Raw genomic sequence first — 23,131 nt, forward strand, 5'->3', positions numbered from 1 at the left:
CCGTTATAAAACATTTTCAAACGCATTATTTTCGCAAATTACCGAAATTAAGACCCGCCGGGGGATGTATTCTGCTTGTGGACCGCGTGCTAATTGCTAGAAGCTAGCAGGAGGTCCGGACCGTACAGTTATTAGAGGCTCGGGCGTTAGCCTCGTCAGAAAAGCTGGGGCGGTAAGGCCCGGTCTCGGTTAGTTTGGCAAAACACTTTTAGTTTGGCAAAGCACTATTACTTAGTTATTGTAAAATTGTAAAAATATCTATATAGCCTAACTTAAACAATTTTAACATCACTATACATTTAAAAGGTATAATTTACAGGATTAGCATCAATGTATGATCTCTGTTTTGAGATTTAGATGTATAGATGCTCTAATGTAGTATTTTGTGACAGAAGATGACAACATGCAAAATATAACGTGACTTCTTACCTTTTTTGTTGATACAACGATCGCGAATCGAATCCAGTCTGTTTCAGATGTGTGAATGATCCATGAAAGTCCAATAAAATAAATTCAATGACCATTTTTGTCCACAAATGCGTATAATCCGTGAAATATAGATACATAGTGACCGTCTGTTATAGTATGTGATAGTCTGTTGTTTACATCACATTTCGGTAACACACTGTATATAAGATTACTTATATAAAACTTTTTAAAAGTAGGCGGGAGTATAATCCATAATATCCAAATTGCTGTTATTTCCGTGAGACATGATGACAGCACAGTGTATCAAGTGACTGCTCTCTCTGTGCTCTCTCTAGCTCCTGGTGGGTGGAGACCTGCGAGTGGGGTGGTGGGCGGCAAAATTCAAACTGAATGTGACGAAACGGTTAGTTACGTAACAACGGAGCTGAGTTTGAAACCATGTAATCTGAGACTCAAGGCAGAGGACATTCAGAAACCTGTATCTCACTCAAAACAGCATGGATGGATTTTTTTCCAAGTTTGTATACGTGTGGGAGCATCAGAGAAACAAATGAATACCCCAAAACCCAGAAAAAGTGAGTTTTTCATAATATGGGCACTTTAAGGTTTTGCCTACAAAGTGACTGATTCGACCAATGGGTTTAGGCCACTGAGCTTTGGGTTCAGAGAATGAATGACCTCTAGTTATATCCACGTTGTCGTGCACGTCGAGTTGCCCATTTTCATTGTGTCCCATCTTCTTAGCGACCATCGGATAGTGGTGTGTCGTTCATGAACGATTCGTTCATTTTGAATGCATCTTTAATATGACTCGGGACTACCGGGTTGTCTCAGAGAGTGATTCGTTCATTTTGTGTTAACCGCGCATGCGCATTGCGCAACATATGGGTTCTGAATCTGAAACAGATTAGTTCATCATTCTCTTCAGTCTCGAGTTCGGGACAGGTTTGAGTCTTTTGTTCTTCCTTTCAGTCTCATAGACGCTATGCTACCAGTACCAGAAAGAGAAATGAACCCGAACCCGAACTCAAGACTTGAATGAACTTATCATTTCTTTTTCTGGTACTGACAGCATAGCCTCTATGGGACTGACAGGAAGAACAAAAGACTCGGAACCGGCTGAACTCGAGACTCAAGAGAATGATGAACTAATCTGTTTCAGATTCAGAACCCATATGTTGCGCAATGCGCATGCACGGTCAACACAAAATGAACAAATCACTCTCTGAGACAACTTGAGATAACTTGTTAGAAATATCATAATTGTTTAGATAAGTAGTTATTTTGGGTTAGTGTGTGAAATTATAGGTAATCATATTTTAAATGAACGAAAAGAACGAAATGACTCAAAAAAAGATTCGTTCATTTTGATGAACGAGATTCAAAGATCCGAATCAGAAAAATGATCTGAACTTCCCATCACTACCATCGGAGCCAGCTGATAAATTAAACTTTAAATTAAATCCCATAGTAGGGACGCCAAAAACATCTTTCCGATCACCAAATGCCTTGATCGCATTTTTCTGTTCCTCTTTTAAAATCAACGCGCTGTTGATATCTTCTAGAACAAACTTGATGGCTGAATCCACACAACTGAATTCTCCAGCGGCAGCCGTCTTTGTTGTAAACGGATTCAACAAAAGCGTTCTTTGGTGACATGGTTCATTACGTTACTTTTAATCATTTGTCTATCATCGTATAAAGCCCTACCTGACAATTTGACTGGTTCGACCAGCTTTGGTTCGAGCATAGTTGCGCCACAATGGAGCGACACCAGACCGAAATGTTGTGGGCGGGGCTAAGTTCGGCTGGCACCAAGGCTAACTATGTAGTATGTACTAGGGATGTGCATTGACGCATTGCGTTCCCATTAAAAAGACCTGTCTAAAATCAATTCTGAATCGTAAGGCTCCGATTCAGTGTTTCATGCACAGCTTCTGCATGTACTACGGCTCCGTGATCAGTAGGAAGTCCTTATCAATCTAAAATCACTATGAGTTTGACTCGTTTATAACGTGCATTTAAAAAAGCAACACTCGTCAAACACAATCATTAAAAATATTCTCTATTATCATGAAAATTCCTGAAACAATCTGAAGAACAGCGATATACTGTAAATATGCCTCTAGATATTTCCTGGAATAGTATTTGTAATGATTTTTTGCAGTGAGCATGTAGAATCAAATAAAACAGTGAAGTAGAGTGAAGAGGTTAGCTCCAGTCATGTACTGTATATGTGGCATGACACAGAGGGTTGACAGAATGAATAAAGCGACTACGCCTACGAGATAATAACTTGCACTTGGGCACACAGGTTCATTTACAAAGAATTGGCAGAAGATGTGGGTAAAATAATTAAAAATAAAATGGTGTGTTACACTTGAAAATGGTCACAGGGTCACTGATATAGGGTCACACATGCACTGTAGTATACAGCCAATCAATGCATAATATGTGGAGGCACCTTTAACTCTTAAATATGCCTTTCACCCACAAGTACATTAAATAATACTAAACAAACAAAACGAAAGGGAGGAAGGATAATAACCCCTCTTCTATAAACAAAACAAAACTCACAATAAAGAGTCTGAACAGAATTATACAAACAAAATAAACTCCATTATTTTCACAAATATGCTCATTTTCCAGCTCCCCTAGAGTTAAACATTTGATTTTTACTGTTTTGGAATCTATTCAACTGATCTCTGGGTCTGGCACTACCACTTTTAGCATAGCTTAGCACAATCCATTGAATTTTATTAGACCATTAGCATCACGCTAAAAATATAACCAAAGAGTTTTGATATGTTTCCTATTTAAAACTTGACTCTTCTGTAGTTACATCTAAAGATATGGCTAGGAACTATACTCATTTTGCCGTAATAATCAAGGACTTTGCTGCTGTAACATGGCTGCAGGAGGCACAATGATATAACGCACTGCCGAAGTGTGTAATATCATTGTGCCTCCTGCAGCCATGTAATCAGATTCAATGGATTATAAGCTATGCTAAAAGTGGTCCCACCAGACCCAGAGATCAGCTGAATGGATTCCAAAATGGGAAAAATGAAATGTTTAACTCTAGGGGAGCTGGAAAATTAGCATATTTTCAAAAATAGTGGAGTGTCCCTTTAAACAAAGTAAACAAAATCAATAAACATTAACACTCAAATGTAACATCAAAAGAAAAGGCCAACAAAACCAAAGACACACACGCACGAACGCACCCCCCCCAAACACACACAAAACTTTAGACGCATACTTGGAATAAGATATCCAGAAACACAATCAATTTAATGCACAGGCAAGCTGGAAAGCTGTGGGCTCGTTCTGTCGATCTGAGATAAATATGTGCACAAGGGAACAGGAACCGCCGATACGTGACAGCACGATCTATAATACAGTTACCATTAATGGACAAACCACTCTTGGAAAATATAGTAGCCTACTGTTAGAACGGTACGGGTGTGATCACCCAAAGCCCAACCAATCAGGTACACAGTATTCTGTGCACCTGTGGGCTTACTCGGTTTATAATACAGCGCGCAACGGGGCAAAACAAATCTGTAGCATCTAAACCGAGGGGCCACCTCAACCAAGCACCAGCCGCAAGTTTTCGTCCAATGTACAACTCTAAACAAAGAATATGCTAACATAAAGTACAGCGCACTACGAACAACTCGGCCAACATTACCAAACATACCTGACCGGCAACTAGAGATGACGCCATAACGGCTCGCAAACGAATTTAAACGTTCCCCCTGCCCAATGATTGGACAATCAATGAGCATGACACCAAACCCAATCCAGCAGAGCCTCGCCAATCCTATCACATATACATCTTACTGCAATTAAGTCCTTACTCTGATTATTGGAAATAATTGCATTATTGGTGTACATGTGTCACAAGGTGACGATCTTTTGGGCGGAACCGAAAGTCGGGAAACTTTGGTTCCGCCCGGATGTTTCCGCCCAGACCGGGAAGAGGAAACACCGGACATCCGGTAGCATCGCAAGGGCTGTAATCAGCGAAATGGAGCGCAGCTGTGGGCGTTTAAGGAAATCGCCGGTTGATTGGAGGATTACAGCATACAGAGGAGTATTTTAGGACAGTGTAAACCACAGTTTGTGGCGTTAGTGTTGAGTTGAAGTACGGAGCTGTGCTCGTCCGTTACGTTTGGCAGTTGGTTGCACTTTCTCTCTGTCCCTCTCATAGTTCTCAGCGGATGTACCGTAAGCAGAAACCCTGTGGGTAGAAGAAGACAACGGTAAATGTGACACGTTTGGAGTAACCAAGGATTAAGGAGACGAAGCTGGTTGTAAACTGTTTACCAAGGAGATCGCCGTGAGTATTGGCTCTAGATTGATCTGAAACCATAGCTGCCAACTTGTGTATTATTGAACGCTCTAGGAAGAGGAAAAGCGGCCCTACCCCCGATCGAGCGTGGTAGGCGAGCCGCAGGAATAAGTGGATTATATCGCCATAGCAGCAGACCTAAAAGCTCCGGCCGTAGTGTCATCGCCCCCATCTGCCCTTAGCGAAGTGGAAGACGCTGGGCGTCGCGTGTGTGCACCTGTAGAGTGGTGGGTGAGTCTATGTCCTTTGAAAACCTTTTCACGTTGAAGTGGTGCTGTGTATTTGCTGTGGGTTGCTGTGCAAGTGCTGTGTGTCTTGTCAGACGTACCCCGCATCATCCCCTCCACTGAGGAAGAGACGGAGAGGCTGACGGCTGTGTGAACATCAACTATTGTATGCTGTGTGCGGTTTAAGTGAACAGTGACGGTGCGGGCCGTGGAAGTTGCCCCGTCGGTGTGTTGACAGTTGCAGAGTGCGGCGGTGAAAACCTGGAAGCTGGCAGTGTGTGTGTGTGAGTACAAACACGTACCTGTATATTGCTACTTTACCTGTGTGTTCCATCTGTGGCAGAGTGAAGGGCGAAGGAGTTCAGCCGCCCCGTGGTCTCTACGAAGGGGCGCCCCTGTCTGGTATTCGATCGGCCTACGGGCATTGAGGACGGGGCAGCGCTCGGCCCGGTGAGACGGCGTGACGATTCGCCCCCCTGCTGACCAGCGGATTCGCCGAGAGGGTTTTGCCCCCGGCGCCCCCTTAGGAAGGTCGTCGCCGTTTGCCTTCTGTGCAGGCCAGTTGTTGTAAGCCGCCCTGAGTATTGTCGACCAAAACTCCGTATAGCGAGCTGAGGAAAAGCTACGCTTACCCAGAGTGTAAACAGCCGAGAGGTGAGAAGTATCCAAGTTGCACTAACTGTGTTATTGTATCCAAGCTGCCTGTAAAGGAAGAGAGAACAAGAGTGAACGTCAGTAGAACGAACTGTGGACAGTCACACACGCCTGAGCTGTAAACAGCAGAGAGGTGAGAAGTACCCAAGTTGCACTAACTGTGTTATTGTATCCAAGCTGCCTGTAAAGGAAGAGAGAACAAGAGTGAACGTCAGTAGAACGAACTGTGGACAGTCACACACGCCTGAGCTGTAAACAGCAGAGAGGTGAGAAGTACCCAAGTTGCACTAACTGTGTTATTGTATCCAAGCTGCCTGTAAAGGAAGAGAGAACAAGAGTGAACGTCAGTAGAACGAACTGTGGACAGTCACACACGCCTGAGCTGTAAACAGCAGAGAGGTGAGAAGTACCCAAGTTGCACTGACTGTGTTATTGTATCCAAGCTGCCTGTAAAGGAAGAGAGAACAAGAGTGAACGTCAGTAGAACGAACTGTGGACAGTCACACACGCCTGAGCTGTAAACAGCAGAGAGGTGAGAAGTACCCAAGTTGCACTAATTGTGTTATTGTATCCAAGCTGCCTGTAAAGGAAGAGAGACCAAGAGCGAACGTCAGTAGAACGAACGGTGGACAGTCGCACACACCCGAGCTGTAAACAGCAGAGAGGTGAGGAGTACCCAAGTTGCACTAACTGTGTCATTGTGTCTAAGTGGCCTGTGAGGAGAGAGACAAGGCGAGAGCGAAGGTCAGGAGAGTGACCTGTGTAAGGAGGACCATACTTACCACGAGTTACCGGCCAGCCCATAGGCCAAGGCGATCCTAGCCCAGGTTGAACGAGTCTTCGCGTCCCAGTCAAACCCTGTGGAGAGAAACATCCAGTGGAGTGAGCAGAGGAGTATCGGCCCGACGTGGCGCAGGTATCATAGTAGAGAGAGAGAGATACAACCCCAAATTCATACTGCTTGTCTTTTGCCTCCAGGAGAGAAGAGGAGGGCGCCACGGATAGTGGGATTGGCAGGAACCTGTGTTCCCCTGTCCCCTCCCCCCCCTACACTTGGGTCACCAGCCCCTGGATCCCCCGTCACTCTTCCCCTTTCTGCCACTCTCCCGTGCTGTGGCCTGTCTGGAAGGCAGAGAGGAGTTAGTTTTAATTGCCCCTTTCCCCATTTCCCCCAGTCTTTTAAATATTTAAATAAAGTTTGTTTTAATACTTACCTGCTCTCGTGTTGTTTGGTCATTGGGTTGGCTTTGGGGACCTCCTCGAGGTGGAAATTGAGAAGGGGCGTGGCTTTAGGTTTAGCAGCCAGCCCCTAGCCGTGACAGATTTTGGCGTAGTCGGCAGGGTTCCACCTCGAGTTGAGTAACCAGGTTCGCCCAATGACCGACAACGCGGGGCCCGCAGCCCCACCCCGTGCCACGTCCATCATCATGGGTAGCCCATGGATGCAGAAGTATGGAGGAGCAGAGTCAGAGGTTCGACTGACAGAGTGGAGGGCCCAACTAGAATATTTGGCCGACCTGCAGGGCCTCAGCGCCGCCCAGCGGCTCCAGTTTGTGTTAAACTCCCTAGAGGGAGAAGCCCGGCGAGAAGTGCAAGCCGCCCCTGAGGCAGTTAGAGCCACCGCTCAGACCGTATTCCAGTTTCTCACCGAGCAATATGGTGATCACACCCCTGTAGCTGTCCTCCGATCCCAATTTTTTAACTTTAAGCAAGGCCCCCGACAAACCATTAGAGCATTTGCCCTGAGGCTGCGGGAGCAGTTCACCCGATTACAGGCCCGACGCGATCATGGGCTGGGAGACGGGGAGAACCTGTTACGTGACCAGTTCCTCCTGGGGATGAAGGAGGGCCCTGTGAGACAGAGCCTGCGGGTCCAGTTTCGGAGGGACCCCGGGCTCACCTTCGAAGACCTTAGGAAAGAGGCATTGGCTTTGGAAGGTGATGAGGTCGAGGTCAGCGAGGCTCCAGTATGCGCGGCGGTAAGCGAATTGGCACCCATACCACCTGAGCGGGCGGACTGGAAACAGGCCCTGAAGGCAGAGTTGCTGAAGGACGTCCAGGAACAGATATCGGAGCTGTCTAAAGCTCTCTTGGGAGAGTTGCGCCAAGGAAGGGCGCGGGAGGAACCAAGGCCGGCCCCCCGAGAACGAACATACTCGGAGCGAGGCCGAGAGCCGCCCGGACGTCCAGACCGCTTTAACCGGCCCCGCTTTGAATGGGATGACCAAGGGCGGCCTATTTGCAATCGCTGTGGTAAACCAGGACCTATCAGTCGCCAGTGTGGGCCTCGTAGGGCATCAGAAGGGGGTTTTTAGATCGGCCGGCCACAGTGGGTCGTGTGGCCGGGAACCCTCGGGAAGACCCCAGAAGAAATAATCCCAGGCACCAGATGATTGGGCATAGCCCAATAGCGGAGGTAAAAGTGTGTGGCAAGACAGTACAATGCCTGGTAGATACGGGCTCTCAGGTAACGTTATTTGCAGAAAGCCTTTCACAAGAAATATTTGGGAAGAAAGGAACACAAGGAGCAGAGGCCCCCTGGCTGACGTTGCGGGGCGCAAATGGCCTGGAGATCCCTTACGTCGGTTACCGACTGACGGACTTGGAAGTCCACGGGGTATTAGTCCCCCAGAAAGGTGTGATCATTGTCGAAGACAGGTGTTTGGGTGCCCATCGAGCCCTGCTGGGCATGAATGTCCTCTCGGAATGCTGGGAAGAGTTATTTCAGGCTAGGCCTGGCCCCAGGATCTCACCTGCAGAGAGGCCCAAATGGGAGCGTGTAGTTGCCGACTGTCGTCGAGTTCAGATGGCCCAGGTCCGTAGAGACCGAGAAGAGGTAGGAAGAGTGATGTGTCGTTTTGCCTTGTCTATTCCCCCTAGAAGTGAGGCCATTGTGTGGGCGAGGGTGCCCCCTCGAGAAGTCGACCCTGAGGAGTGGGTATTGGTCGAGCCTCATGCAGACTGTCCTCAAGTGGAGGTAGCACGGGGCCTAGTGGCGGTCCGCCGGGGGAGAGTCCCCGTGAAAGTACGAAATGAACATCCTTATGCAGTCCACTTACATCGACACCAACGACTGGCCCGACTAACGGCGGTCGCGCCCCATCAGGTGAGAGAGGAGAGAGACGTCAGTTTCCGTCAGGTGTGCCCCTCCGTGATTGAGGTGGCCCTGACACAGATGGATGCCCCCAGGAACGACAGGAAGAGTGAGGTGCCGAAACATCTTGAGGGTGAGTCACTACAAGGGAAGAATTTGGAACCAGTACAGACACAGAAGCTCCAGGCGCTTCTTCGAAAATGGCAACATGTGTTTGCAAGTCATGAGGAAGACTATGGGTGCACCAGAGTGGTGGAACATCATATCCCGACTGGGGACGCTGGGCCGAGCAGAGAGAGATATCGGCCAATTCCACCTACCCTATACACCGAGGTACGCACACTCTTGCAGGGCCTGCTGGAGCGGGGCATTGTTCGGGAGAGCAGTAGCCCGTGGGCGGCCCCCATCGTGCTTGTTCAGAAGAAGTCAGGGGCCTGGAGGTTCTGTGTGGATTATCGTAAGCTCAACCTAGTAACCAAGAAAGACGCTTTCCCCCTACCACGGATCGAAGACTCCCTTGCCAGCCTTACACAGTCCGCATGGTATTCCACCCTGGATCTGGCCAGCGGGTATTGGCAGGTGCAGGTGGCCAAGGCAGATCGAGAGAAGACCGCCTTCACGACCCCGTTTGGATTATTTGAGTGGGAACGGATGCCCTTCGGGCTTTGTAACGCTCCGGCCACGTTCCAGCGACTGATGCAGCGCTGCCTTGGAGGTCAGTTGATGAAGTCAGTTTTAGTATACTTGGATGACGTGATTGTGTATTCCCCAGATTTCGATTCCCACCTTCAGCACCTCGAAGAGGTCTTTCAGGCCATGGAAAGGTACGGGCTAAAGCTGCAACCTGAAAAATGCCATCTGCTGAGGCGAGAAGTTCATTTCCTGGGTCACGTGGTCAGTGCCGCAGGGGTGTCTGTGGACCCCGGAAAAGTCTCTGTAGTGAAAGACTGGATTGCACCCAAAACCGTGAGGCAGGTACGATCATTTCTGGGATTTGTGGGGTATTACAGACGATTCATCAAAAACTTTTCCAAGATTGCTAAACCTCTTAACCAGCTGTTGGTTGGTACAGGGCGAAACCGGGGACGTGGGTCACCCTCAATTAACTGGGATGACCCTTGTGAGGCTGCGTTCCAGAGACTAAAACAGGAACTGTTACAGGCACCCATTTTGGCATACGCAGACTTCACTAAACCCTTTGTTCTGTACACAGACGCAAGCAACCTGGGGCTGGGAGCCGTATTGGCCCAACGGCACGAAGGAAGGGAGCGGGTGATCGCCTATGCAAGCCGGAGCCTCCATCCAGCGGAGAGGAACGATGCAAATTACAGCTCATTTAAATTGGAGTTGCTGGCCTTGAAGTGGGCCCTAAGTGAAAAGTTTAAAGACTACCTTTGGGGTGCCAAGGTAACGGTAATTACGGATAATAACCCTCTAGTGCATTTGCAGACGGCGAAGTTGGGGGCCGTAGAGCAGCGGTGGGTAGCCCAGCTGGCCAACTTCGACTACCACTTGCAGTACCGACCGGGGCGCGAACACACGAACGCTGATGTCCTTTCGAGGCTGCCGGAGATGGGCGACCCCGGGTGCCGGGGAGGAGAAGAGGAGAACAGCCCGAGGGAGGATTACATGATAGGGGCCGTGGATGCCCCAGGAGGACAGCAAGAGGCCGTCCCCGGGAACTGGGGGTGGGACCCCCGTCGATGGATGGAGAGGCAAGCCCGGGATCAGGATGTGTGTCAGGTGAAGACGTGGGTGGAGCAGAGGCGACGACCGACGTCGCCAGAAAGAATAGCCCAGACAGAGACGGGGAGAAAACTGCTGGGGCAGTGGGACAAGCTAGAACTGCAGGAAGGAGTGCTGTGCAGAAAGGTCAGTGACCCGAAACTGGGCGAGGAGGTGCGCCAGATTGTGGTGCCCGCCGACCAGACGACAGCATTAGTCTCAGCCTACCATGATCAGCTGGGGCATCAAGGACAAGAGAGGACCATATCACTGCTGCGCAGATTTTTCTATTGGCCAGGGCTGGAAGCCACGGTTCGTAGCTTGATCCAGGCGTGTCCCAGGTGTATGTTGTTCAAATCTCGGCGAGAGGCTCGAGCGCCGATGGTGCCCATCCAGGCTAAAGCCCCCCTCCACATTATGGCCATGGACTTCCTGACCCTGGGCCGGCCGCAAGACCGCTACCAAAACATCTTGGTAATTACTGACCTATTCACCAAATACGCATGGGCAGTCCCCACCCTCGACCAGACAGCTAATACCACCGCGACGGGCCTCTGGAGGAACGTCTTTCAGACATTTGGATGCCCGGAGTTTCTGCACTCAGATCAAGGGGCCAACTTCGAGTCAAAGGTGATCCGAGAATTATGCCAGTTGTATGGGTGCACTAAGACCCATACGACGTCGTACCATCCCCAGGGAAATGGCAGCTGTGAGAGGTTCAATCAGACCCTGTTGGGGTTACTGGGGACCCTGGATCAACGGCAGCAGAGCGACTGGGTGAGTGCTTTACCGAATTTACTACAGGCATATAATAATAGTGTACATAGTACGACGGGGTATGCCCCTACTTACCTGATGTTCGGCAGACATGTGCGGATGCCCACGGACCTGGTCTTAGGAGTGGCAGCCGGCCAGGAGGAAGTGAGCGTGACCGAGTGGGTGGGACGCCATCACCAGCGGTTACACTTTGCCTATGAACAGGTATCTGAGAGACTACAGACCACAGGGGAGAAGAACAAGCGGTTGTACGACCGGACGGCCCGGGACGCCCCCCTGCTACCTGGAGAGAGGGTCTTGGCGAGGGACAACAGGCGCCAAGGCAAGGAAAATAAAGCGACCGCTGGGAGACCATCCCGTATGTGGTTTGTAGGCAGCAGAGACCGGGACAGCCGGTGTATACCATCCGGCCGGAAGGAAAGGCCGGCCCTGAGCGGGTGGTACACCGGAACATGATTCGCCCCTGCCCCAACTATCCCGAAGCAGCAGAGGAAAGGGTTGTGGAGCCGGTGTCGGCGACCCCCTGGATGGGAGGATGGGCTGTGGTACCAGGCCGACCCGTGTTGGCGTTGCCCCCGGCTGCCCCGAGAGGGCGAGAATTAGCACCTGAGCCAGCTGAACCCCCGGCCGCCCAGAGGCAGCGAGAGTTAGCACCCGAGCCAGCCGAACCCCCGGGACAACCAGGGCCGGCACACGAACCAGCTGAACCTGATTCACCCGTGAGACGCTCCCAACGGGAGAACCGAGGCCGCCCCCCTGCCCGCTACGGTGAGTGGACAACTCCGAGGCATTCTAGGGACTAGAATGCATTGGCGGGGGAGGATGTCACAAGGTGGCGATCTTTTGGGCGGAACCGAAAGTCGGGAAACTTTGGTTCCGCCCGGATGTTTCCGCCCAGACCGGGAAGAGGAAACACCGGACATCCGGTAGCATCGCAAGGGCTGTAATCAGCGAAATGGAGCGCAGCTGTGGGCGTTTAAGGAAATCGCCGGTTGATTGGAGGATTACAGCATACAGAGGAGTATTTTAGGACAGTGTAAACCACAGTTTGTTGCGTTAGTGTTGAGTTGAAGTACGGAGCTGTGCTCGTCCGTTACGTTTGGCAGTTGGTTGCACTTTCTCTCTTTCCCTCTCATAGTTCTCAGCGGATGTTACCGTAAGCAGAAACCCTGTGGGTAGAAGAAGACAACGGTAAATGTGACACGTTTGGAGTAACCAAGGATTAAGGAGACGAAGCTGGTTGTAAACTGTTTACCAAGGAGATCGCCGTGAGTATTGGCTCTAGATTGATCTGAAACCATAGCTGCCAACTTGTGTATGATTGAACGCTCTAGGAAGAGGAAAAGCGGCCCTACCCCCGATCGAGCGTGGTAGGCGAGCCGCAGGAATAAGTGGATTATATCGCCATAGCAGCAGACTTAAAAGCTCCGGCCGTAGTGTCATCGCCCCCATCTGCCTTAGCGAAGTGGAGGACGCTGGGCGTCGCGTGTGTGCACCTGTAGAGTGGTGGGTGAGTCTATGTCCTTTGAAAACCTTTTCACGTTGAAGTGGTGCTGTGTATTTGCTGTGGGTTGCTGTGCAAGTGCTGTGTGTCTTGTCAGACGTACCCCGCATCATCCCCTCCACTGAGGAAGAGACGGAGAGGCTGACGGCTGTGTGAACATCAACTATTGTATGCTGTGTGCGGTTTAAGTGAACAGTGACGGTGCGGGCCGTGGAAGTTGCCCCGTCCGTGTGTTGACAGTTGCAGAGTGCGGCGGTGAAAACCTGGAAGCTGGCAGTGTGTGTGTGTGAGTACAAACACGTACCTGTATATTGCTACTTTACCTGTGTGTTCCATCTGTGGCAGAGTGAAGGGCGAAGGAGTTCCGCCGCCCCGTGGTCTCTACAAAGGGGCGCCCCTGTCTGGTATTCGATCGGCCTACGGGCATTGAGGACGGGGCAGCGCTCGGCCCGGTGAGACGGCGTGACGATTCGCCCCCCTGCTGACCAGCGGATTCGCCGAGAGGGTTTTGCCCCCGGCGCCCCCTTAGGCAGGTCGTCGCCGTTTGCCTTCTGTGCAGGCCAGTTGTTGTAAGCCGCCCTGAGTATTGTCGACCAAAACTCCGTATAGCGAGCTGAGGAAAAGCTACGCTTACCCAGAGTGTAAACAGCCGAGAGGTGAGAAGTATCCAAGTTGCACTAACTGTGTTATTGTATCCAAGCTGCCTGTAAAGGAAGAGAGAACAAGAGTGAACGTCAGTAGAACGAACTGTGGACAGTCACACACGCCTGAGCTGTAAACAGCAGAGAGGTGAGAAGTACCCAAGTTGCACTAACTGTGTTATTGTATCCAAGCTGCCTGTAAAGGAAGAGAGAACAAGAGTGAACGTCAGTAGAATGAACTGTGGACAGTCACACACGCCTGAGCTGTAAACAGCAGAGAGGTGAGAAGTACCCAAGTTGCACTAACTGTGTTATTGTATCCAAGCTGCCTGTAAAGGAAGAGAGAACAAGAGTGAACGTCAGTAGAACGAACTGTGGACAGTCACACACGCCTGAGCTGTAAACAGCAGAGAGGTGAGAAGTACCCAAGTTGCACTAACTGTGTTATTGTATCCAAGCTGCCTGTAAAGGAAGAGAGAACAAGAGTGAACGTCAGTAGAACGAACTGTGGACAGTCACACACGCCTGAGCTGTAAACAGCAGAGAGGTGAGAAGTACCCAAGTTGCACTAATTGTGTTATTGTATCCAAGCTGCCTGTAAAGGAAGAGAGACCAAGAGTGAACGTCAGTAGAACGAACTGTGGACAGTCACACACGCCCGAGCTGTAAACAGCAGAGAGGTGAGGAGTACCCAAGTTGCACTAACTGTGTCATTGTGTCTAAGTGACCTGTGAGGAGAGAGACAAGGCGAGAGCGAAGGTCAGGAGAGTGACCTGTGTAAGGAGGACCATACTTACCACGAGTTACCGGCCAGCCAATAGGCGAAGGCGATTCTAGCCCAGGTTGAACGAGTCTTCGCGTCCCAGTCAAATCCTGTGGAGAGAAACATCCAGTGGAGTGAGCAGAGGAGTATCGGCCCGACGTGGCGCAGGTATCATAGTAGAGAGAGAGAGATACAACCCCAAATTCATACTGCTTGTCTTTTGCCTCCAGGAGAGAAGAGGAGGGCGCCACGGATAGTGGGATTGGCAGGAGCCTGTGTTCCCCTGTCCCCTCCCCCCCTACACTTGGGTCACCAGCCCCTGGATCCCCCGTCACTCTTCCCCTTTCTGCCACTCTCCCGTGCTGTGGCCTGTCTGGAAGGCAGAGAGGAGTTAGTTTTAATTGCCCCTTTCCCCATTTCCCCCAGTCTTTTAAATATTTAAATAAAGTTTGTTTTAATACTTACCTGCTCTCGTGTTGTTTGGTCATTGGGTTGGCTTTGGGGACCTCCTCGAGGTGGAAATTGAGAAGGGGCGTGGCTTTAGGTTTAGCAGCCAGCCCCTAGCCGTGACACATGTACTGTAAACGTAATCATTGTAACTTTAAAGTTACTTGTGTAAATTCAAGCCTTTGGTCTAATTTATTCAGTCCTTTGTCAAGTTTATCATCTAGTCAAGTTTGTTTATTATTGTTGTTTGGATAGTTTCATTGTGTTTTATCCCCTTGTGGGTTTTTGTTTCCTCCTGTGTTGTGTTTTAATAATCTCATTGAAAATATTGGGAATAATTTAAAACACATTCATTGAAAAATTTTAAAACGTGTCAAGTGATTCTGATAGTGTTTAGACCAGCAGATAAGTCCTTACATTGTTCTTACGCGTCTCTTTTTAGTAAAAGTATCGGGTATGTACTGAGCCATACCGTGCTGTACTATGCAATGGCAAAGCACCGCTGTTCTGATATGAAACTTTTAAAATACAATATTTATTGTTTAGAAGAATCTTTATTTTTGTCATGGTTCTGCCATCTTGTCCTTTGTTTAATCTAGTCTTGTGGCAGAATCTTGACAGACCCATGTTTTGTGTGGGTTCACGTGGTCTCAGTATTGGTTTACTAGACCACGTGTTCCCTGTGTCTTGTCTCTTTTACCCCGCTCCCTTGTTGTTCTCATCTTCATTGTTTAATTCCTGTCACCTGTTGCCCTCATTAGTTGTCCTCTATTTCAGTGGTTCTCAATCCTGTTCCTGGGGACCCCCTGCTCTGCACATTTTGTATGTATTCCTTATCTAACACACCTGACTCTAATCATCAGCTCATTAGATGAGAGCTCCATGTACTAAGCAAAGTGTGTCAGGTTAGAGAGACATACAAAATGTGCAGAGCAGGGGGTCCCCAGGAACAGGATTGAGAACCACTGCTCTATTTAAGATCCTTGTGTTTGTTGTCCTGTGCTTGTGCATTGTTTCCAGAAACCTGTGAGTAGTGATGGCCAAATGAAGCGTTTCGAAGCATTATTGCTTTCCGATACAATTGTGTCGAAAATGGTTCATTACTCGAAGCTTCATTCAAACAGAAAATGCACACCACCATCTGCTGGTGAAGTAAATGTAATGCAACAAAGCTGACAATGCGAGTAGGTTTATGTACCCACCCCATTTGGGCTGTCAGAGCTTTGACACTGTGTTCATGTTTAAAACCCTCAATAAAACATTGAACATGAGATGTGTTTGTGTGTGAATATTTAGCCGTAAAATACAGCACTCTACAACTTACTATAACTGGACATTTATGTATTTAAAAATGTATTTATAATGTAGCAGAGGGCAACTGGACAGGGCTTGGACAATGTGGAGGAGGGTATTCATTAAATGTTGTGGTTTTATTCAGAAATATAATTTTATATTAATTATAATATAATTTTATATTTTTTAATAATTTTATAATATAGCCTAATAGGCTATACATTTGGTGATGTGGGCGATTTCTTTCTTTTTTTAACAAATTCACCAGCTTTGGAGAATATTCTCTCACATGAAACAGATGATGCTGGAGTACACAAAAATTGTTTAGAAAGCTTTTCTATGGTTTGGCTTCACTTGGAAAATAAAGCCGCCAGTTTCAAACCTGTCAACTCCGGATTGGGCTATCAAAGCAGTCGTGTGGTTCACTAGAGAAATGAACCAGTGTGTTTGCTTCAGACGTCGTATTTCACGTGACTAGTGACGTAACGATACAAGCTCCGAAGCAGTGGTTCATTGCAAGGACTTTTCGAGTCTGAAGCAAGCATCGAAGCTTCGGTGTCAAACGTAACATCACTACCTGTGAGTACTCTGTTTAAAAGTCAAGTCTAGGGTTTATATGTCAAGTGTTTTGTCTTGTTTATTGTTAAGTGTATCCAGTTTAGTGGCATAGTTTAGTCCTGTGTCCTGTCTAGTTTAGTGTTCTTAAGTCTTCCTATTTATATTGTTTTGCCCCCTCGTGGGTTTTGTTTTCTGTTTTGTGACATAATAAAAGTCTTTAGTGTTCATCTCTGTCTGCACTTGGGTTCCTCCTCCATATATCCACCACCCTCATTACACTTTTATTATAGGCAACGAGACCCAACCTGGTTCACAGACTAAGGCTGGCACACACATGAAGATTTTAAGCCCAATTTGCATTAACCAATTAGTGTTTTATTACAGAATTTTTTTTGTCAAAAAAACATCCATGTGTTGTGTCATTGTGATTATTTTGCTGTTCCCTGAACATGTTGGAGCCTCTCTGAGCCCAAATCGTAAATATCAAGTTTGATAGATCTCACGTCACTTTGAAATAGTTACTACACTTATCACGTGTGTGATCTCGCAGCCTGGACAAATCGTCCAGTGCGTGCGTTCTGAGGATAATGATGTTAAAAATCACTTCAAACTGTCCTTAAATGTCTGTGGTCGCTGTTGGACTTTAAAGTGTCCATCTGCATGTTCATAATTAGAGGAAAGGCACGGTATTAAAATTAAACTATTTATTGATCAGATATGAAAAAGTTTTACAGCGCTGGGCAGTCTCAAGGCCACAATAGGCAATCGACTAACAGCCAGCATTTGGAGAAAACAGTTATTTATAAAGTATGTGACGTCGATCTTCTTCTTAGAATCTCCACCCACAAAGGCCGTTCCCCTCGTACATCTGACTCCATCACCACACACATAGACACACACATACAAAGAAAAAAGTCTGTTCTCCGCTCATCCCTGAGAGCCATGCAGCCCGTCACCTTCTCCCCAGTACTCCTCCACTTCACATATGATTGACTTCAGATATCATATTATAATGCTTTCTTAAAAACAAATCATTAATGAAACATTCATTTATTCATAAAAACATAAGCTGTAAGATGAAAGTGATTATTATGTAAAACACATTTCAATATCATGACATCATTTCATTATTCGTAAAATTGGTTATATGAATAAGGCACACATTAACTTCTTTAGATAGATAAACACATATTACATCTTTTACTGCAATACTACTTCTAAGCAAAACACTTTAATCATTATTCAAAAAAACATCTGTTAGGGAAAAAACACACACACAAAGAACAAGCGCAGGAGATTCTGTTCTTCCAAGTTGAGCTGCCATCCCCCCATTAGATTATTCTGTATGCAACCTTCATTTCATTGGTTAATACACATTTATCAAAGACAACATCTTATATTTATTACATCAATTATTCACTGATTAATACTGATTAAGTAAGAAATATATTGCATATTTTATCCTGTGAATATTAAAGCATTAGTTAATACATGGTTGTCTCTCTCTTATCTTTGACAATTTCCAGACATACATTCCTAGTTAATTCTTCTTGCATTTTTTACACACACACCCAAGCTGGTAGCTTTCCACTCTCAAACTCAAACACCTCATTTTTACGTAATAACTCAATGCATATATGAAACACACAGTGTTTGTAGAATAAAATGATTAATTAAAGAAATATAAAATGGAACAAAATCAATTTCCACAGTCCTTATTTGGACATCTTTGTAACTTTAACACGTTTGGCAATCATCATGAAATGTAAGCAGTAAATATATAAAACATAATTATTCAACAACACAACAATACTCCATTGTTCATGAATTGGTTAAATGCATTCATTAGTTAAACATACTAATTTTCACTTTCTCTAAATATAACATAATTATAAAGCAAGCAACTTGTTTATTGAAACCATCTGTTCTGTGTGTTTTCCCTCCAGGGCTTTTTCTATAGCCCCCTGGCTCCCACACACATATCAGCCTCCTTGGTAACTTTCCACACACACAGACAACTTTCTTGTGGTCATCACAGAAATCATTATCGTAACAATACACATAAATTAAGACTTATAAACAGCACGATTAATAAAACAAAATCAAATCCCACAATTCCCTCTCTTGACCTCTGAAAGAGGTCACACATTTTCTTATTCCTCCTCATCCAGGTTCTGTAGGCCTAATAGGGGCATACTATATGGGGGCGGATTATTCTCTTTTTTCTCTATTGCTGACACTATTAATCTGTTGCACAGGGATCTAAGACAGGGAATACAACAACATCCACAGGTCACCAGGATAGCCACTAATACACCAATGGACACTACTATGGAGGTTACTGTTGCCCTCCACAGTCTATCATACTGCATAAATCAAAGGTGTATGACGTCGTTGAAAAATTTTTTTTTTTGTGTAATTTAATTCAATTCCCCCATATCTCTGTACACACTAATCTTGTGATGTAGTTTTGGACCTTTTGTCAATTTTCAGATTACCTCCATTGTTTATGCTAACTATTATGGTGATTATAATTGCAGTTATAACCCCTAGGGCCCACAGAACCTTCCAATTTCCATATAGCTTCATCTCTGTGGAAAAATACACTTATTCCTATTGGCTAATATTCAAATAACAATCATAAATTCAAAAAAAAGTTAAATGTAAAATTAATACTGTACAATTGTATAAGAAACTTAAAAATTAGATTCAAAAGGAAACATCGAAATGTAAGATTATATAAGAAACTTAAAAAATTCAAAGGTCAATATGATATGTAGCTACCCAGGTTATAATAAATAAACAGTAATTGTGATGTTCAGGTCCCTGAACACTTCTCTCAGGATTTCCACCACCTTATGGAAGTCCAATTTATCTAACCCACACCCCAGCTGTTGGTAAAATTCTCATATGTTGGTAAATCAGTACAGTTTTGTTTTGTTATTAAATGAAAAATCAATCTGCCGTCGTCCTCATGGGTAACTGCACATTCACCTGTGTGTTTGTTCTGTCTTACAACCTTTTGTGTACCGTACTTCGCTTTGAATTGTACGGCTATACCTGCTCCGTAGGCACAATCTGTGCAGTTTGCTAAAGGTTCTGTTCCTGGGCTAGGAAAAAAATGTCACCTTTTTTATGCACAATTTTACAGAGTGTTTGTTGACTTTGTTGTTGGTGTTGTGTGAGTGTTACCACTGATATGTTACCACTGATGTTTCACTTCCTGTTTGTCCTCTCTGTATTCCAGCTGATTCACTTTCACTTTCAACATCGCCCATGCAAAACTTTTAAGAGTTTAAGTAAAACTTGTCCAGTGTGTCCCAGGCATTAGCGGAGATGCCTAGACAATTACAGTGAGATGAAACCTCTTATCACAGGCACACGGCATGAATGTGATAAAACATTTAGGAAACAATCGGGGTCAAAACTCACTCTATCAGACGTATAGCTTCGTCATGGGCTTGAAAAATTTGAGTTTATGACATTTGCAGCTGGCTGGTGTTCACCAAATATCTTGGCCAGATTTTACTACCTGAATGTCTCTTGTATTTCATGTATTGTTTGAGAGTTACGGCTGATGTTGGTAACATCTCATTGTCTTAGACCTCTGTAACCCTATAAATTGGTGGTGTTCAACTAGGTTGTACAGAGAGCATAAATAACATCAGTATTGCCATAGTTATGTACTGCACTACAGAAGTAGCTATTATGGTAGTACAATAGGCAGGTAAATTACCTGCAATTTTCACATAAGATGAAGTGAGAATGTCAGCTTCCTACCACTTGCATTTGCTCAACATATTGCAGCTATAATAGGACTGGGTGAACCACTGTTTGAAATAAATAATGCATTTGATAATGCGTAAATAATTGCATGTAACGTTGAGTGAACCATACTTAAAAATGTGAAACATTTCCGGTTGCTTACCACAACCTCAGTTCTCTGAGAGAAGGGAACAAGTTTACGTCTTAGTATTGCTCAGTCTATAAACGACTTGTGTGCAACTGACATGATGTATTAATAATCAATTCAAACTGAACATGTGAAACATTTCTGGACAGTAAAAAGACAAAGATCATATATTCTTATTTCTCTACTCACAGTAATTCAGTGCAATGGAGGAGCGACACTGTAACATACTATGCTATGTCTTCTTTGGTTCATGCAGTAGATATGATTTAAAGTAATAGACACAATAAATGATTTTGGGCTATATTCAGCTCTTGTTCAATACTTTCATTGACTCTGAGATGGAGAATAAGATAAAATATTTATGCTTTTCATTTCTTTTATGTCAAGAAGTGCATCACTCAGAATCGTGCAATTAGATTTTTAGCATTTTCTCAGATCGCACAAAGATTTTTTTTCATTTGACATGCTCTATAGACTAACCCAGATATGCAGTTCAGTAAAATTATGTTACACACATTGTTCAATGTCTATTAGATTTTTCATTTCATAGCTGGCTGCTGCTTTTGACTAGGGCTGTCTACATGGAGAATCTAGGACATTGGTAAAAATGGAAAGAATACAGGTGCAACACAAGTAGCAGATTTCACATTAAAATGCAACTCAAATCTTCTTTGACTGAGAAAAACATGATTAGCAACTGACTATTTCACCTTGTCAGCCTTCAGCCTTAAAAGATGTTTCTTGTCACGACAGCTTGTTTGTTCCGTAGTGCAGCGTATTTGAATATGTTAGCCTAGGTGTTTGAGTATGCGTGTTTGTTTTCTATGACACATGGTTGCGTGCCCTCCTCATGATCTCGCAACCATCAGCCAAAGGTTATACACCCGGGCAGCAGCCACCTGTTTCTGTTGTCACTCTGTATCTGATTAGGGAAATTAAGAACATGAAACTTGCATAAATGGTTAAAAGGAATAACTATATTAGTTCTTTTCATTTTTGTCAGTATGATCAAAAGGGGCTAGACATGGCACTTTTGCTGTCATTACAGATTTGAACTCATTTTAAAATAATTCAAGTTATGGCTCAATTTTACATCAACTGCAGCTTCAAAAACAAGAGCAAAACAATGCAAGTATTATTATGTTATTACCAATATTATTTATTATAAATTACTTATTATAATTAAAATGAGCCTGAAACATATTAAACTGAAACCACTCAAAGTTTACACAAATTGTGATACAAAAAATAATCAAATTGCAACAAAGCGGAAGAACATGTGAAGAGTTTTGTTGCAAAACATTTAACATTTTTGTCAAAACATGTTTATTATTATGTTATCATGTCATTGTTTTGTTTTATGGTGCTACTTAGCTGTATTTTTTAAGTTATGAAGGTTTAAATCAAAACAAACCAACTGCAGTTGAATTGATATTAATTGGAATGCACAACCAAAAAAACGAGATTTCTGAAAAATTAAAAAAAACGAAACTCTTCATGTGCTCAACTCATCTCTGGTCACCTCTATGCAAAAAGGGGCTTAGATATAAAAAAGTTGTCAGGAATGGGATCGAGTCAGAGTCTCATGCAAGTAAAATATTTAATTAGAAGATCAGACAGAGAGAGAGAGAGAGAGAGAGAGAGTGATTTGGTAATAGGCAGTCCAAACATTAGGAAAAACTCCAAACCAGTGTCCGTAGGCTTCCTGCCTAAATGTGAGGGAATCCAATGATCCACTGGAGAGTGAACGTAATCCACAATGAAGGAAACTGGAATAAGCGATCGGCAATCCACTGTAACGCGGGTGGCTTACAAAAACCAAGGGAGAGTAGAATCCATGTGCGAAGAAGGTTTATTGAAAAATACACAAAGGGGCAGGCAAACAAATCCAATTAGGGCAATTAAAAAAAATAATCCAAATATCAGGCAATAGGTCAGGGCAGGCAGCAAACAAACAATATCCAAATAAACAGGCACGGGTCTAAAACAGGCAAACACAGAACAGGAAACAAGATACAGGATAACAGGTAGAATGCAGGATACCGGTTAAATGCAAAAACACAGGAAGTAAGAAGTTAGAAGCATGGCATGACATTATATAAAAATAAAAGTCAGAACAGAACACAAGACCCTTACATCCACAAAAACAAACCAGCCAATGCGTCAGTATCCTGTCTAGATACAAGGCAATCTGATGATCAGCTAGTACAGTGCTTCCCAATCCTGGTCCTCGAGGCCCCCCTCCCAGAAAGTTTTAGATGTCTCCTTATTTAAAACACCTGATTCAACTTATTAGCCTCATTCCAAAATGGTAAACATGTCTCCCTAACGAGCTGATGAGTTAAATCAGGTGTGTTAAATAAGGAGACATCTAAAACTTTCTGGCAGGGGGACCTCGAGGACCAGGATTGGGAAACACTGCGCTAGTAAGTGATCGTAATCCAAACTGAGGAGAAAACTGGAACAGAGATCAATGATCCACACAGAAGAGCACAAGGAGACAGACCAGCAGTCTACAAAACAAACCAGCGAATGCCTCGGCGTCCTGCCTAAATACGAGGCAATCCAATGATCCCCTGGTAAGTGATCTTAATCCAAACTGAGGAGTAAACTGGAGCAGAGATCAGTGATCCACACAGAAGAGCACAAGGAGACAGAAACCAGCCATCCACACAGCTGATCCTGAGAGCGAGACCACAGAAAGTTAAACACGGCAGACATGAAGGAAACACCCTGGCTGGCAGTGATC

The 23,131-nt window shown here is 45.4% G+C and overlaps 1 long non-coding RNA gene across 1 annotated transcript; it reads left to right on the forward strand.

The window, feature by feature from the left end:
- The first annotated feature begins 11,615 nt into the window (after positions 1–11,615).
- Positions 11,616–14,635, forward strand: LOC141358865 (uncharacterized). Its single transcript, XR_012365367.1, has 2 exons — positions 11,616–13,556; positions 13,601–14,635. It is a non-coding gene; the product is annotated as an uncharacterized lncRNA (long non-coding RNA).
- Positions 14,636–23,131: the final 8,496 nt, after the last annotated feature.

The sequence above is a fragment of the Misgurnus anguillicaudatus genome, chromosome 22 (assembly GCF_027580225.2).
Source record: "Misgurnus anguillicaudatus chromosome 22, ASM2758022v2, whole genome shotgun sequence".
NCBI classification, from domain to species: domain Eukaryota; kingdom Metazoa; phylum Chordata; class Actinopteri; order Cypriniformes; family Cobitidae; genus Misgurnus; species Misgurnus anguillicaudatus.